Source organism: Ostrea edulis, chromosome 6 (genome assembly GCF_947568905.1).
Source record: "Ostrea edulis chromosome 6, xbOstEdul1.1, whole genome shotgun sequence".
Taxonomy (NCBI): Eukaryota; Metazoa; Mollusca; class Bivalvia; order Ostreida; family Ostreidae; genus Ostrea; species Ostrea edulis.
The window spans coordinates 52,837,256-52,849,486 of NC_079169.1; the positions used below are offsets into that span (position 1 = coordinate 52,837,256).

At 34.7% G+C, this 12,231-nt stretch overlaps 1 long non-coding RNA gene across 1 annotated transcript in view; it reads right to left on the reverse strand.

Annotated features, from left to right (window-relative positions):
* LOC125648389 (uncharacterized) overlaps positions 1-12,231 on the reverse strand; it is a 35,311-nt gene that overhangs the window by 11,940 nt on the left and 11,140 nt on the right. The window contains exon 2 of the long non-coding RNA XR_007360286.2: positions 318-379. This is a non-coding gene — a long non-coding RNA (uncharacterized LOC125648389). The remainder of the gene's footprint in view (positions 1-317; positions 380-12,231) is intronic.

Below are 12,231 nucleotides of genomic sequence, written 5' to 3' on the forward strand. Positions count from 1 at the left end.
TTGTTGAAATAAGGAGATATTTTTTAGGTTTTATACAATGATAAACTAGGGACAAATTGAAACTGATCGAAGTATCTCCGAGGAATATATTTAACCTATAACGTGGTTATTTCTTCATGATAAACAAATTTCAAAGAACTACTGAAATTAATAATTGATTTTCTAAATGTTCATCGTACCGCTCATTGAATCCTCAGATAATCGAGTAACAGTATGATGAACGCTATTCGAAAATCTGAACGACATATTCGCTTATACTGGGGTTAATTTTTACGTAATATTCGAAAAGAAATACTTGAATAACGAATGAATCTTACCTTTCCTGTGAATGCTGCGTGTCTGGAAGACCCGTGTTCTTTAATTGTTTTCCGAGGTGTTTCTGAAAGTAAGGAATGCTTTCTAATTTATAGCATTATCATTACTCTCGGGGCAAGCTCTATTATTACAGTGATGTGCTATGTCACATGATCTGGAACGCGGCGAAGGGTGGGGCATCCATGGCGTTTTAATCAAAAGAATCGCAAGTAACTGTAGCCGACGTCTGCAGTGATAATGGTAAGCATCGCCAGACCTTCCCCGGTAACAGCGGCAGTAGTGCTATTTCAGACGTGCGGAAAGGTTAATTTACGTAAATATACAAAAGAATAGTATTTATTGTCTCATACAACTATCTTTAAGGCATTATACAATGATATGTGATCTATGTCGTTTCTTTATTATTCTGAGAGACTATGCCTGCTCACTAATCAAGTGAATCCTTGATTCTAAAGATGACGTGGTGTAGGTTGTTCTGGAAAGAGCTCGTGATGTGTAAGTTCAATTTATAAATCATAATTATTTCTACCTTGAAAGAAGTCTGTCAGATTACCGATCATTAAAAATCTCAAAACACAAGAAAATGATTTCTATTCTCTCTTGTTCTACCTTTTTATGATATATGATGGTGGCCTTTGATAATTTATTCGTCTGAAAACGTGACGTTTCGTTTTTTTCTATTCAAAGATATTTTCCAGCACCTGCTTTACTTAAAGCTGACATGAATTAATAAATATAGTATAATTCTATATCTTTGCTAATCCGCCATATTAGTTGGATATTCTATTGTTATATTATCAGGGTTCGCATGGTATATAAGGGGACGAGTTTTGCTACGCTTCACTTCACATCAGTGTCTTCGATTTACCTGTGCGGGTAGCTTCGACAGGTAACACGTACATCTCCGATAATAATTTATAGGACATCAAGAAGAAATGAAATTACGTTTTGAAACACCATGCAGTGCTCAACATTACAATAAACATATCGTACAGTAGTAAATCATTCTAAAAGCTTTGGATAAATAAATATAGAATGCCTTTTCTTTACGTGAATGTGCGTACATTTGCAATAAATATGTCAAAACTATACAAAAACGCGGAGAAATATATCATCTATTATCTAGATCTATTGATGAAATGGAATAAGCAAAGGGTATAAGATCTATACCATTCACACTTACTTCAAGCAAAATGCAAATACATAAATGCTACTGTACGTATAAAGAAGACATGGTCATGTATGCTCGTCATGAAAAAGCATCGAATGCGGATGACTATTTACCTGGGTCTACTTGTAATATCTGTAAAGGACCGAAGATGTACGTGTACACTTGTCGAAAATACTCAAAGTAGTAGTAAAACTCCCTTTATTAGCATAATCCATGAAACAAAACGATACACTCCATTTGCATTCCAACAGTAAACAACATTGTCCATTGTACAGACTGCACACACTTAGCCCGTGGCGATCAGCTATCTTCAATCAGGGGAAGTATCAGAGTATAATATTTACCCTGCATTGTGCATGAATCCCTATACCGTATGATTTACTTGTCAGAGTATTGCAGATTTATAAATCAGGAAATCATTTAGGTACATAAATTGTGCATAGATAATTTGCATATACAACACTGCACGAGTGTATGGAGAGAGAGAGAGAGAGAGAGAGAGAGAGAGAGAGAGAGAGAGATTCAAACGATGATCTTGTAATAATCGCGCTCTTATTAAGACAAATGATATCGTTAATTCAATATAAGAGAACAGTAACTCAATATTGCTCTCATTAATTGATAATACAGATTTATTTGTTTCATTTAAAGCACGCAATAATTAAAAATTAAACATATCTTTAATTAATGTTATTTTCAATTACTTCATTTTATGCTAATTCGGCGCTTAATAGATCTTATATATCTATGCCATTTTGCTTTACTACATTCTGCGTTGAACTCGATGCAAATTGTAGTAATGCAAAATGTAATAATTGAGTTTATCATATGCGTAGTTATCAAGCACATAGAATTTTTTTTTATTTAAACATATTTTATTGAGAAACTCAACAGGATTGGGCAACAGGCATAGCCTATGTAGGCCCTCTCCCAAATACAAAGGTAAAGTACAAAGTACTTAGAATCAAGGGGAGGGGACAAGAGTGTCTGTCCCCCACCTTTGATAACAATATCCATTTTTTTTTTTTATGTTTTCCGCCACACTCAACAATTTTTCAGTTATCTGGTGGCACCCAGTTTTTGTTGGTGGAAGAGAGAAACCAGATACAATGTACCTGGGAAGAGACCACCGACCTTCCGAAAGTAAACTGGGAAACTTTCGCACTTACCGGCGCGAGCGGGTTTCGAACCCGCGCCGACAGAAGTGAGAGGCCGTTATTTTGTAATGCAAGTAAAAAATATATTGGGTGACACCCCCCCCCCCCCCCCAAACTTGACCCTAGCTTGAAAGTTCTGATATAATAGTAGAAGACACACACCACCACCAATTAAGAAAATGAAGATATTATGAGGCACTCATAGTAGAGGGCTCTAACCACCCTATCCCACCCCCAACGATGGAAGAAAATGAAGTGTAGGTGGAAATTATTGAGGCAGTCAAAGTAAAAGACTCTTTTAACCCTTCACCTCCACATTAGGACTTTGAACATCGGATAAAACATCTTGGTTTGTTTGGGGTTTTTGTTTTATTTTATTGCTGTTTTCGTTCATCTTTTTTAATTATTATTTTGAATGGCAAGAAATTTTGAAGAATCCAATTTTCCATTTTTTCTTCCTGTTGTAACCCCCCTAACCCCCCCCCCCCCCCCCCCCATGAAAAATGACGATACATATCTGGTTATTACATGTACATTTTACTTTTCAACACATGCATGCATACTAATTGTATGGTGTAGAATTGCACCCTTTACCAAGTTTTCCTTCATTTACACAGTGTAAGGAATGGTAAACCAAAATCACAAAACAAAATGCATAAAGGCCAATATAGTTTTAAGCGTAGGAACTTCATTCACGAATACATAAATACATATATTCAGAAAAATCGCATGCATGCATTGCAGGACTGTAGCATGTGTGTTTTAACGTTTCTGTAACATGCCATAATGATTATTTTCATTTCGTAGATCTGGCGCAATGGATATATTCTGAAAATAGACATACCGCTGTACGTCGAAATTTCATATCCAAATGTATTTGATAAGATGTTAGTATTCATAAATCAGTAAAATTCGTGTTGAGGTTTTATTTGATATGATACAGTGTCAATCTACTGTAATGCATTAGTAGGATATGCAAAAGGCAAGAGTATAAACATTTTCTAGTATCGATATCTATATGATCACGAAAAAACATTATATAATTTGTATCCGGATTCATATGCCGATTTAGATATCAATAAAAACAAAGCTGCATAGTTTGGGGGAGGGGGTTCTAATGAGTCTGATGAAATTAAAAGAAGGAACCCCACATTTGCATTCAAACTAGATGTAATTCAAAATGAATTCATTTCTGCTCTGACTGAAAGCATGATTCTAATTCGGGAACGAATCTTGCATACAAAATAATTAATAGGGGAACACATAAATTCGAGCTCTTTTGGAATTTAATGAAATGTAGATATGCACCTTTCTTTCAACACGAATTGATATGTTGTTTCAGGCACGTATACAGGGGGTTGGGGTGGGCAGGGAGGCTGGGCTGGTCTGCTCTCCCCACTTTTTTGACAATTTACTTTTTTCAGTTATTCTAACATACAAAGTCAGTATTTTCTACATGCATTTTAAACTGATATATTTTATTTTTTTTTAAATTTGTAATGAATTCAATTATAAGCATCAACTCCTGTAAGTTTTTAATATATTGTCAATAACAAATTTTTAAATAGCTGGAATCTTTTAATGCTTGTAAGCTTACCATTATATTACTGATCAATTTTCTTTCCTTCTGTGAAATGATATTGTACATCGAAGTAGGACTCTCTCTCTCTCTCTCTCTCTCTCTCTCTCTCTCCTGTTCAGTCAATGAATATGGACATACAGAGACCGTAAATAATTATGTGGTTCCCAAAGAAACAATAAAACTATATTTTCGTTTATACATTTCCTTTTATATGTGTCTTTGTGTAATCAACTGTTTATTATGGATTGCAAATGTAATACCCGCATTTTTAAACAGATGTATATTTTCGATCATTATTCCCTTATTTGTATATCCAAATTTGTATATGATCATGATAAATTTTGAATTGAGCACGCAATATATCCAACCAGATGCTCAGTGTATAAGATTAGATTCCCGATTTCTATAAACTGCAAAACCTCGACCAGACAAGCATTCAATACAGGAAAAAATGTTCGACTCTGACATCTCCCCTGATTGAAGACACCCTATTTGGCACGGGTGAAGTGTGTCACAGTCTGTATAATGGAATGACAACGTGTTGTAAAGTTCTAACGAGATACAAATGGAGTTTATCATTTTGTTTCGTGGATTTATCAGAATAAAGAGAATCTAATATTTTCGGTAAGTGCACATCTCCGATACCTGTTGAATAGACGTCCGTATTTGATACGGTGTTTTTTGTGGCGAATATGCCATGTGCATTACATATTATGCATATGGCATGGACCTTGTATTTTGCAAGAATTGATATAAATAATATATTTTATGCTCTTTGCTTATTCCATTCTATCAGTATGTAATTGGCAAATGATTTCTCCGCATTTATTTCATAAGAAACTGCAAATACTTGCTTGCACTTGCAAGTATGCAAGAAAAGCTTTTTTTTCCCCTCTAAATTATCTAAACTTTCGGAATGTTGCATTGGTATCCAATAAATATTTTGTAATTTTGAGCAAAGCATAATGTTTTAAAATGTGATTTTATTTGTTTCGCATTTCCCTATATATTACTATCGGAGATGTGCACTGGTCGAGTCCACCTAGAAAAATCACTCAGGTGTGACAATCACATTTGGGGTATATACGGGTAGAGTAAATTAGGCTACCTGAGAGAAATATGGCGGATAAGATGAGGAAGGTGTACGTATTTATTAATTCATGTCAGCTTTAAGGATCAATTCAGTATTAGAAAAGAAGAAGAAAATATGATTTTTACAAAAAGATCATCCATATGACTTTAGGACAAACAAACGCAATAAGTTGTCTTTTACACATAACAACGCCTTTAGTGAGTGGACATGGGGGGGGGGGGGGGGGACTGTTAATAGATTTCTTAGAATTATGTAACACGATATGCATTATTTGAGCATTTTTAAAAGTTCGTTATTTAAAAATTATAATTCATTTTTTTGGGAAATCTTTCCCAAAGAAGTTCTTGATTGACAACAGATTTAGTTTACTATCTCAAGATATAGTTTCATTTTTATTTTATTTTTTTGTGTTTGTGTTCAGGGAATTTACAATTTGCTTTCACTCAACTGCCTTTGATACGAAGAATGAACATGCATTTCAACTAGATTATTGAAGGAAAAAATACACATTTTCATACAATTTTTTTTTAAAAGTGCGACGGCATATTCGTGCCATTTCAATCTAGCAGAAAAAACCCGTTTGTATGACTTTAAAAACTCGTTTGTACGATTTAAAGACTCGTTTATACGATTTAAAAATTCGTTTGTACGATTTAGTAAATCATTTGTACGATTTAGAAATCATTTGTACGAGTTAGTATAAGGTCTGGTGACAAGAAATAGAGTGTTAGTATTTTAAAATTTTCTTTGTACATGTATTTGCTCCATCAATCGATTTATATCAACTATAAATATAATTTCCTTAATGACAAAGCTATTTCTAAGCAACAATACACAGTTTGATAAAAACCTGGCCATTAAAACTGGATCCGATCACCCAAAACAAACCTGATAATTCCGAAATAATGGTAATGAATATTTTTGTTAGGTTTAGAGGGTGACATGATTGAGAATGTTAACTATCACTTTTGTTAAACCTTATTAACCAGTGAAATTATTATGTTTTTTATTTGAATTACTTAACGTTAAGTTTTAAACATCAATGTTTCTGGATTGAGGTTAAAAATATAAAAGCGCTAATTTTCTGAAAACTGGTTAAAACCCCTTGTCTCGTTAAAAACCATGATAAAAACATGCTATACTCAAGATTTTATCTTTTTTTCATATTTGAACTTGAAGCGCTAATTAATAATTGGTTTTGATAATTACATGTCTCTGATTGTACAATACCTTCATCTATTCTACAGTTTCCTATCCCAAAATTAATCGCACAATTAGATATTTGAACAATCTAATTGAAATAAGACTTCTTAGATCCGTGCCGCATACCCTTACGCAGAGTATACGACGCGGATTTAAGAAGTCTGATTTTAATTAGATTGACATTTTAAAAGACACTTTTTAAATTGATCAAGCAGCTTATATGCCATGGCATAAAACTTTATGTGAAAATTCTTGAAATTTGTTTTTGATATCAATGAAACTGAAATAAAACATTTATAGTTAATATGCAGGTACATTAGCACACTATCGGAATAATTCAAGAGTTTATTGGCTTATCGTCAAAATCAACAATACCGTAAAATATCGGCTTAATACTGCCTACCCATTTTGCCAACACTCTATTCCTTGTCACCAGGCCTTATGATAAATCGTATGAACGACTTTTTAAAATCGTACAAACCATTTACGCTGCACTAAATCGTATAAAGAATTTTTTTTAAAATTTTTTGAATCGTTTGTACGATTTAACAAATCACACAAGCGATCTTTTAAATCGTACAAACGATTTACGAAATCGTACCGTACATTACGGTTTTTTTTAAATCGTACAAATGATTTATACATTATGTACTAAATCGTACCGTACAAACGACTCTTAAATCGTACACACTAGTGATTATTATCATTATTTTCAAGGTTAAAATGGCATGAATGCGCCGCCATCAAGTGTTGAAAAGGCGAAATTAAAAACAAACAGGAGGCCCACAGGCTTTATCGGTCACCTGAATACTAGTGAAAAAGTATCACTACTTCCATGAGCTATGAAATCTAGAACAAAAATCCTGTTCTGAATATTTAAGCTAAATTCTAATATTCAGCAACAATATAAAACAAGATGTGTTCTTGAAACTTCACTCCCCTCAAAAGTGCATACACTGATGAAAGGTTTTAAATAATCATCAAAATAGATGACTAATTTGGACTCATCCTAAAGTAATAACCCTGGGTTGTGAAATTCACCATTTTTTAGTACATTCTTTTCTGCTATTCCTGAGTATGCATTTAGATTTTATACAGTATCAGCAAACTTACACATAAATACTATATACTAAGTTTGGCCCCACCCTGGGGTCAAAATTCTTACTCTGGAGATCATCAAATTTACAATTTTGGTAAAACACTACCTGCTCTATCCATTTGCTTTCAATTTAGTATCAAAAGCACTAAAGAAAATGCTATTTAAGTATTTTACACATAAACACTATATAACAAGTTTGGCCCCGCCCTGGGGTCAGAACCCCTACCCCGGGGATCATGTAATTTACATTTTGGTAGAGGCCTTCCTGCTCTACATCACTATTCATTTAGTTTTTCTTACATGTGTGTGGTTCATGAGAAAATTTTTGAAAATTTGTCAATTTTGGACAGTTTTTGCCCTGCCCCTAAGGCCCCAGGGGTGCAGGAATCCTGAAATTTACCATTTATGTTTCCCTTGTTCCAAATATGCTTCATACCAAATTTGAAAAGAATTGGAATGATAGTTATGAAGAAGAAGTTAAAAATGTCTATTGTTCACACATTTAATAACTGACCATTTTGGCCCCACCCTGACACCAAACCCCTACCTCTGGAATAATCAAATTTACAATTTTGGTAAAGGACTACCTGTTCTTTCTAAATATCTATTTACTTTCAATTTAGTATCAATAGCACTAAAGAAGATATAATTTAAGTGTTTTACACATAAACACTATATAACAAGTTTGGCCCCTTCCTGGGGTCAGAACCCCTACCCCGGGGATCATGAAATTTACAATTTTGGCGGAGGCCTTCCTGCTCTACATCAGTATGCATTTAGTTTTTCTTACATGTATGTGGTTCTTGAGAAGAGTTTTGAAAATTGGTCAATTTTGGGCAGTTTTGCCTCGCCCCATAGGGCCCCAGGGGTGCTGGAGTCCTGAAATTTACAATTCATGCCCCCTTGTCCCAATGATGCTTCATACCGAATTGGAAAAGAATTGGACTGGTAGTTATTAAGAACAGGTTAAAAATGTGCAATTGTTAACACACGACGCACAACGGACGACAACCAATTGCAATAGGTTACCTGAATTTACTCAGGTGACCTAAAAAGTAAAAGTGTGGCGTTAGCAATCTAATTAAAATTAGACTTGTAGATCCGCTCCTCTACGATACGCTTCAATACAAGATCTAACAACTCCCCGTACGAGGTCGTCTCAGAATGACCTAGGGTGTTGACCAATCAGAGCATCGCCTAGAAATTTTCGATATGCTCTCGTTCTATGGGAACTACAGAGCTTTATCAATCCAAGTAACCAAATCGACATGGCGGCAGCCATAGTTTGCTCGCCGAACACACCACAAAGGGTGTACAGTTTAACTATCTGTTGTCTTTGTGGTTTTTCTTTTCTTGTATAAGAAATAGATAGCGAAAGTAATGCTCAGGTCAAACTATATATTCCGATTAAAATTAACAGAGGAAAAGCGATATTTGATTCAGAAAGTGAGGGCCATACCTTCTCGTGCAGAGGGTGTGTATGTAAAATGCTTTAGCAAAATGAAGAAAATTATTAAATTTAGACGAGAAATTGATACCATCACAATTTGAAGAAAGTATGAAGAGAAACACGTTGAAAAGAACACCGGGATCAACCAGATTGCTTAATTACAGCATAGTGCCATAAATGAGTACATGTATATAATTCATTAACTACAACTATTTCAAATTATTTTCATACGCTTATCAAGATTCAATTCATGGGAACGTTTACATCATTAACAGCACAAATATCTCCTGTTTCTGTATTGAAGCGTATCGAAGAGGAGCGGATCTAAAAGAAGATTGGTGGCGTTAGGTAAATTCAAATCATGACAATAATGGACCTTGGCATCAAGTGACAGATGTGTACCTTACTGAGCTACACTAACTATAAGAATTGAGGGTATAAATATGAACCAGGTTGTCCCAACAACAAAAAAACCAAAAAAAAAACAAAAACCAGGATCCCTAATTTTTATAGTTTTATTTAATTTCGACCCCAGGGCAGTGGTGTCCCTCATGAAAATACTATTGTAAATTGTTCCTAGGATTGCAAAGTATCATAATTTCCTTTAGTGACACTTACAAGAGCGCTAAAACAGCAAAAGGCAGACATTTCTGACGAATTACCGAAGACCAAAACCTCAGACTCAGCCCCGGAATCTTCGAGCACGAGTTGTAACAGTACCGGTAACTACCTAATACAACAAACTCAGTCAGTACCAATATTTGTCAGTCTGCAAAGGTTTGAATTCAAACAAGAAGGAACAAAAATTCAAATTAACTTTAATTTAGAACGAATTTCTGATTTGAAAAAAAACATTGAATCTTTATTGCATGCAGAAAAAATCCAGATATTCAATGATTGATAGGATCGAAATTTTCACATCTAATCAAAGAGATAAGATTTTAAAGATAGCCGACAGACATGGTTGGGACACAGTCAAAGAGTATCTGGACGATCCTCTGGCTGACAGCGTGGAGGATGCTTCTATTGTAAGATGCCCTGCTTCTATTGTAAGATGTCCTGCTTCTATTGTAAGGTGTCCAGCTTCTATTGTAAGATACCCTGCTTCTATTGTAAGATACCCTGCTTCTATTGTAAGATGCCCTGCTTCTATTGTAAGATGCCCTGCTTCTATTGTAAGATACCCTGCTTCTATTGTAAGATACCCTGCTTCTATTGTAAGATACCCTGCTTCTATTGTAAGATACCCTGCTTCTATTGTAAGATACCCTGCTTCTATTGTAAGATACCCTGCTTCTATTGTAAGATACCCTGCTTCTATTGTAAGGTGTCCTGCTTCTATTGTAAGATGCCCTGCTTCTATTGTAAGATGTCCTGCTTCTATTGTAAGATACCCTGCTTCTATTGTAAGGTGTCCTGCTTCTATTGTAAGATACCCTGCTTCTATTGTAAGGTGTCCAGCTTCTATTGTAAGATACCCTGCTTCTATTGTAAGATACCCTGCTTCTATTGTAAGATACCCTGCTTCTATTGTAAGATGTCCTGCTTCTATTGCAAGATGCCCTGCTTCTATTGCAAGATGCCCGGGCATATGGCAAAGGTCTGCCCTTTTAGACCGATCCTTCCACGAGGCAAACCAACAAACAGAGACTCCAATTTGCAGTAGTCAAGTTGATCAAGTGTGGCATACAAGATCAATTTGAATTTTCGAATGGTGATCAAATTGTTAAAACTAGACTGGCCAGTCATGGTAGAACATTAAATCTATCAAGAGTTGGTACATGTACTAAGCGGTTATATCATTCCTTTTATTCAAGGACCTCTTCTAAAAATTTGGAGAAAAAAACCCCAACACTACACCAGCTTGCGAAAACACTGATTTCTAGTCAAAGCCACCAATTAATTCCTTTGTATAGTGTGGGTAATAGTTGCAGATATCCCGTCTGTAGTCAATCAATGCTTTATTCTCATAAATGTTCACTCATGCATTACATAGAGGAGGTTGGAAAATACAAAATACTGCATATACAACATGTACAGGAATAAATTTTAATATTATTTTGTATAGAGTGGAGACAGATAAATGCAACAAATGAACATTTCCACGAGACCAAGTTTTATCTTAATGAGATTATCAAAGGTACATATGGTCCAATCTTTTTTTATATACAAGAAATAGAAATTTACATAATTTTTAAGCAGTGATGTTGATTTGTTGATGTAAATAGTTCGTGGAATTTTATAATATTTGGATTCTTTGTTAAATTTTCAGATAATAAAGATTTTCTGGCAATTTGTTATATTATGTTGTGTACACTCAAAAATGTAATGATATTCACCTCCTACTTTGTTTTGATTACATAAATAACAGAAGCATCGACTTCTAGGAGTATTATTTCATCTTCCACATTCAATGGGGAGTTTTTAAAATCATTACATCTAAATTTACTTAAAATTAGTGAGTATTTTTGATTGATTGTAGATTGTTTAACGTCCCTCTCGAAATTTTTTCACTCGATATGGAGATGTCACCATTGCCAGTGAAGGGCCGCAAAATTTAGGCCTATGCTCGGTGTCCACGGCCTCTGAGCAGGGAGGGGTCTTTATCGTTCCACACATTCTGTTACACGGGGCTTGGTTTTTGTGGTCTCATCCGAAGAACCGCTCCATTTCATCGCCTCTTACGATAAGCAAGGGGTACTAAGGACCTATTCTAACCTGGATCCCAACAGGATACGTATTTTCGAGGTGACTTAATTCTCGAATATCAAAGAGTTTTTGAAATGTCTGTAATTTAAACATTTTGGGGAAAGATACAGAGTAAATATTACTCCCCCACTCTTGAATAAGTTGGTATATTAAGGTAGTAAATCTGACATGTCAAAGAATTCGTATTTACAAAAAATCGATTCAAGAACAGAAATGACCGGGTTGCTTTAAAATATGTTATTCATCATAGAGACCGCAGTACATGGATCCAGATGTAATAAAAATAAACTGAAGTATTTGTGGGAGAGAATCAACTATTTAATGCTTTTAAGAAGTTTACCCTAGAGATGCCGCGGATTTTCGTATGCATTTATAATAAAGCCAGATTATGTAGGTAACCTTTTTACAAAACATACTGGGAAAATGACATTCAATATATATTTCTTTTCAAA